This window comes from Vanessa cardui, chromosome 9, assembly GCF_905220365.1.
Source record: "Vanessa cardui chromosome 9, ilVanCard2.1, whole genome shotgun sequence".
NCBI classification, from domain to species: domain Eukaryota; kingdom Metazoa; phylum Arthropoda; class Insecta; order Lepidoptera; family Nymphalidae; genus Vanessa; species Vanessa cardui.
The window spans coordinates 5,229,649-5,235,648 of record NC_061131.1 but is presented as its reverse complement, the minus strand read 5'-3'; the positions used below and the strand labels follow the sequence as shown (position 1 = coordinate 5,235,648).

Here is a 6,000-nt window from a genome sequence, read left to right as displayed (position 1 = left end):
ATCCTAATTTTAAGTAGTTGTTTTTGTAAAAGAATGTAAACAAGAATTTCAAATCCAGTGATAATTTTTAAACAAAAATGTATCTACAATGTTAAAGAAAAAAAATATTTCATGCTGCAAAAAAACTTAAATCTTATAAAATAAAAGAATCGCATAATTTTTATGCAGTTTGAATTATTTTCCTAGAAAAATAATGCTCGATAACTATTTCTAAGAAATAGAGTATGTAAAAATAAATAATATTTAATTAAAGTAATTTCAAATTGACCGGTAAATTGCTGATCTTGAATTCGTAAAATTTATCAAAACTAGAAATACTTGGAATAATACAGGTTATACTGTGCACAAATAAGGTCATTAAAATAAACGTACGTGTCATAATTAAGTGAAATATTACAGAAAGTAAGTAATAAACTTATTGTGTCAACTTTTTTAGACTGTGAGGTGTATATGTTTAATACATAAGTTCGAGTAAGAAGACTTGAAAACCTTTTTTTCTATGCTAGCTAAAATGTTTTGATTTTTAGTTATAAATGATAAAAAAATTATACTTATAAATTTTATTAAAAAACATATTTTTATTTTAAATATAAATATAATATGTCACTTTACATATTTTTTCTTTGTAAATAGAATCATAATTTTGTGAAACATATATATCAAATTGAAGTTCTTAAATTTATTCTAATTTATATGTACTTAATACCGTCACGAAAAAGTCAGAAAAGCTGTTCATAAAGTTGCAAAAGTTAAAGCGACCGCTACCGCGCTGCGCTTGACCGGCGCGGCGGCCACGGCGGCCCCGGCGGCCGCGGCGACGGCGACGAGGAGGACGCAAGGGCGCCGTGCGTCTTGCCGAAATTATTCGGGGCTCGCTGCACAATCGATTTTTCCCACCCGATGCGGAAAATTCTTCGGGGCGGAGCGGGTGAAGCGCGACGGGAGGAGGGGGCGGAGGGGGCACAGCGGCAGGGGGGCAGGCGGAGTGCAGCGGGGCGGTGCAACGCGCGCCGCCGTCCCGGCCGTCGGGCAGACAGTAGGACGGCGACGCCACTGTGAGTCGGTGACCACGGCGCGAAGAGCGCGCTCGCCGCACCGTGACATGTAGCGCGGCCGTCGCGCCGCAGCCTCGCGACCACACCGCCGGTGGCGGCGCGCCGATGCGCCTGCCGTCCGGCCCGACGCCCGCGCCGCTACGCTTAACGAGCCCCTTCGATACTCTTAACGCCCGAACCTCGCTGGTGCCGCTTTCACTGTTACACCTGAAGCGAGCCCTTCGACCCGTCTGTATCGACGACCGTCGTCGGATGGAACCCGGAGTGCGCCGATTCGCATCAAGGTTAGACGAATATTTGAATGTGAGTGTTTGTGCGCCGCCCGCCGTCGATCCTGAGCGCCCTAGCGCAACCTCGCACTTTAGCCGTACGCGCACTCCGCACACCGTTATTTTATAGGTAGGTCCGAAATACGATCAGGAAAACTAGTGATTCACTCGATAAGCCTACGGCTTACATCATTGTTATCGAGTACGCCATGAAATTTTCAACTATTGAAAACATAATCATGTTCCACTTGATTAACTCATAATGCACGAGAACAAGTTTCTTTGAACGTTTACTCCGAACACAGCATACTTTTGAATTTCTTTGTAGCAAACTTCATAAAAACTAATACTTCTTTTAATTTATTAAAATCGAAATAATAACATTTAATAAACATGTGCAATAAATTAAATTAATATAATAATTATTTCAATTAAATTATCAACATGTATGTATAGTTTTAGTTTACATTATTTGCGTTAATTTGCTAGTTGGAACGCACTAGGCTTTATAAATAGCAATTAATTATAATTAAGGAAAATATATGGTTGGAATAAAGTGTGCTTCACGTGCCGTAAAGGACACGTAACGTCTCGACTACGTAGCTACCCTCCCGACTTACAATGAACGTTTGCAGACAGATGCGCTTCAATAAAGCCAATTCGCAACGTGTATGCGCCAAAGTTATTTGCAACCGAAATAAATAATTATTCGACAGTTAAAGTGGTTATCTAAGCGACTCTATGCACTGCAACACGTCGTGTGTGATTCTTACTTATAATTGTATTTTAATTCCCAAAATATTTGAATCATATCTTAAATTCTTCGCGGGGATTTGTGTTAAATTTAAGTGTTCATATAAATTAAAATGTTTAATTAATAGTTTATTAACGTGAAATGTGCATAATGCAACGCTTTTCTACAATTCAGGTAAATTATTTTTATGTAGTTTTTTAATAAAATTTAAAAACCTTCTTATTGGCTCTATGTTCGTAATTTAAAGACGATTGTTAAACTTTTAGGCTTATTAACGTTACGTAAAAATGAATCATAATAAAATACATAATGACTATCGGGTTTTAAAAATAAGGCGCATAAATTAGTTAGTCGTATATTGGATATGTGAATATCAAATCAGTATATATAGTACGTTAGGTAGGATAATTGATAATTGTTTTAATATATAACCATAATGGCTATTAATGTCGTTTTTAATAATAGCCTAGTTATATTTACTAGGGCTATATGTCTTCATTGACTATAGAATAAGGGATGATGTCGCGTTAATAATATCAATAGATTATAAATTTTAAATAAAAACGTAAATGTATGTAAATAAGAATTATTAATAATTGTGTGATTATTACACGAAATATTATTAATAATGGAATATTAATAATTAAATACGAAACAAAGACGTCGTATTAAAACAAAATTGAAACCCAATCCGCTACGCTGTTTCATAGTAGCTTAGTGGGTATGCAATATGCGCTTCTCATCTATACAAGGAATATAGTTTTTGTTACTTTTAAGAATCGACTTCCTTATTGCATGTATTATGCAATTAACTAATTATATGTAGCAATAATAATATTAGTTTTCGATAAAGGTGATTATTTTTTTTCGCGCTTATATCAACCGCGTGTTATTTTAAAACGCTCAGATGTTTTATTTTATTTTTAATTATTCTTTATTTAAAAGTTACTTAGCATGCATCTAATTTTTTGTCTATTTATAGATAATAAAATCATTCATTGTTTGAATCATCTTACACAAAAAATATATGTATGTGATGTACGTATTTAGTTGTGTCTTGGTTTCTCTAGTATAGGGTCAGTCTGTTTCTCTGCTTTGCTATGTAAGCTAATGTTGATTTTTATGTTACGATTCGTAATTATTATTTTATGAATACGAGGAGAAATACATAAATTACAAAATAAAAGACATTTTGATTAAATCTACCGTAAGACATTGACGTTAGTTTTATAATTTTTTTGAATAGATAACGGTGAAAATTAAGGAATGCGCCTGTAATCAAATCTTTACTTACATTTAAACAGTAATTCTGTCGGTTTTTTTTGTAATTTTGCAAGACTAATCCACTGAATCGAATTCGATTAAATTTTTTGAAGCAAGTTTAGACCCCAAGTAAATGCATATGCTACATCGATCAACTGCAAAATGCAAGAGAAGATGCGGGCGGCAAATAGTTTAAATATTAATAAATCTAAGTTTACTTTTATATTAGCTTATTATGTATTTATTTCTTAATAAGAAATGTATAGGTATTTATAGATAGGGTGGAGGGAGGTAGACGTCACGAATGAATCATAATAAGGAATGTTATTCAATTATTGGTACATTAAAACTGCTTAGCGCGAGAAAGTGATTCAAATTCTAAAGACAATATAGCAAATTTATTTCCATTATTGTATTCATATGTTCGTGTGAATAAAAAAGTATGTATATGATTAGTGTATTCAAATTAAGAATATCAATTGGATATAATTAATTCGAATAATTTCGATGTATTTTGTTCAATAAAAGTCTTAACTAATAATTCTCAAGTAAGTATTAAATGAATAGCTAATTAATTCGCATAGTTAATATATAATTATTTTTTGAATATTTATAAGGCCTTTGTTTTTAAGTTTCCCATATATTTTTTTTTAATTTTAAATACACACGCATGTTAGTCAAGTTTATAAAAAAAATTACATGAATTGGTTTAGATTATATTGGTTTATAATAGTACATAATTTTCTAATCAATACTTTTGTTTATATTGACGGAATATAATACTGATTTTCGATCGTCTTAAAAAAAGTTCGAATTGATTTTTTTAGCATGGCAAGACCGATGCATGATTTAAGCTTCATTCTATTGAGGTAGGTCTGCAACATTCCACATATTTGTCATAGAGTAAAGATCTCGTAATTTTCAGTAAATAGGAATAAATCCTTTTTGATCTCTGATGCATGTTTAAATTGACTTTATTTTACTTCTAAAAATAATCTATATCTATTATTTATAGCACCTTATTTGTGTAGAATTTAGCTAAATGTTTAATTTATATTGTAGCATTGTGGGATTCATTATTTACCTGTGGTAAGGCGCATCTCGATACATTTACAACGCACAGTTAGAAGTTGTTTAATTTCAGATATACATAGACATATTATATGTTTTATTGAAACTGATTGCGGGTTATATGATACGTGTAAACGAGCAAATGACTTACCTGATGGTCATAGACAATTTTGCTGTTTGAAATATTAACCATTCCTTATATCACCAATGCATAGTTGCAATTAGTTCCTTGTGCCGGTAGTTACATTGGCTCACTTACCCTTCAAACGGGCACACAACAATACTGAATACTTCTGTTTGGCAGGCTTACATAAATTTCTAACACAAAGTAAATTTTGAAAGTAGATGACCATTGATGAAAACATACTTATCCTATTAATTATAGTCAGGTCTATATACTGAATTGCAATATTGGTGCATTAATTATATATTTTTTTATTTTATTAGATAACTTGGTAGACGTAGTTTTTAAAAGTCGGTTTAATTTTTACTTCAATTTTATTTATTACTTAACAAACCGACTCTACAGATAATAAAATAATTCGGATATATTTTCTCTACCTGTTTGATGCATTAATTTTAAGCTAAGTTCCTGACTCTATAAATATTTTGTCATGAATCTACAGGCTCGTATTATTTGAAACAAATCCTTTGTCATATCTGTACTTCGTACAATATACGTATAAACCGATAATGCCTGATTATTCTTCTAATTATTATTCTATGTTATAATATATTCGCAAATAAAAGCTTACAAAGTTTCAAAAATCGCATACAAAGTAACTCACTAAACACAGTATAATATTTTTTCTCGTAATAGTACTTTAAAGTGCTAATAGGTATTTGAATTTTTAATTTAGTTTTTTTGAACAAAGCTTATTAAAATATATTTCAAGTAATTTTGGCTTAGACAAATAAAATAATTTTGAGCTACGATAGATATTTAACTTACCGAACATATATTTTTACATAATTATGAATATTATAAATATAATGCATACAAAAAATAGTACAGTTGTTTTATATTCAAATATTTATTCAAACACTTAATAATCAAAGTAATCGCTACAAATAATTGAGACATATAACCGTTCACATTCCACAAGAAATGCTTATAAAATTATGTTTTGTTTCAATACGATTTCGTTCTTATTCTTGGTCATATACATATGTGTATAACAGCAAGTCAGGACCGTTACTGAGTACCTTCGTAGGGCCTTCCACTTCGCTTGGTCCCTGGCTTTTGTAACGGTTATAAGAAGGCTCGTGAGTGATCTGACAGGCAGACCAGCTTGTAGAACGCTCGTAAGTGATTAAGCAGATGAAATGTCAAAGCAACTGTGATATGTTTGAATCTGGTGTTTGACTTTTTGATTATATTTCCATAGTGTCACGAGCATTATTCTCAGACCTACTAATTATTACTTGGTAAAATTTTCTGTTTCATCTGGGTGGGTATCATCCAGTTATGATATATTCTACTGCCAAATAGTAATGCTTAGTTATTTTGTATTCCGAAGGGTGATGAAGCTTTAAATAGCTGGTACCGTAAAGGACATACACCTTCAGTACTCAAGGTTAGATTATC

The 6,000-nt window shown here is 32.1% G+C and overlaps 1 protein-coding gene across 3 annotated transcripts in view; it reads left to right on the top strand.

Annotated features, from left to right (window-relative positions):
* The first annotated feature begins 1,117 nt into the window (after positions 1-1,117).
* The window catches only part of LOC124532285 (protein tramtrack, beta isoform-like), a 58,211-nt gene continuing 53,328 nt past the window's right edge, over positions 1,118-6,000 (top strand). For 2 of the 3 annotated variants that reach the window (XM_047107107.1, XM_047107109.1), the window contains exon 1: positions 1,330-1,454. The gene's annotated coding sequence lies outside the window, so the exon portion shown is untranslated. Of the gene's footprint in view, positions 1,455-6,000 lie in introns of all 3 variants that reach the window. The other variant, XM_047107108.1, reaches the window with a different exon arrangement.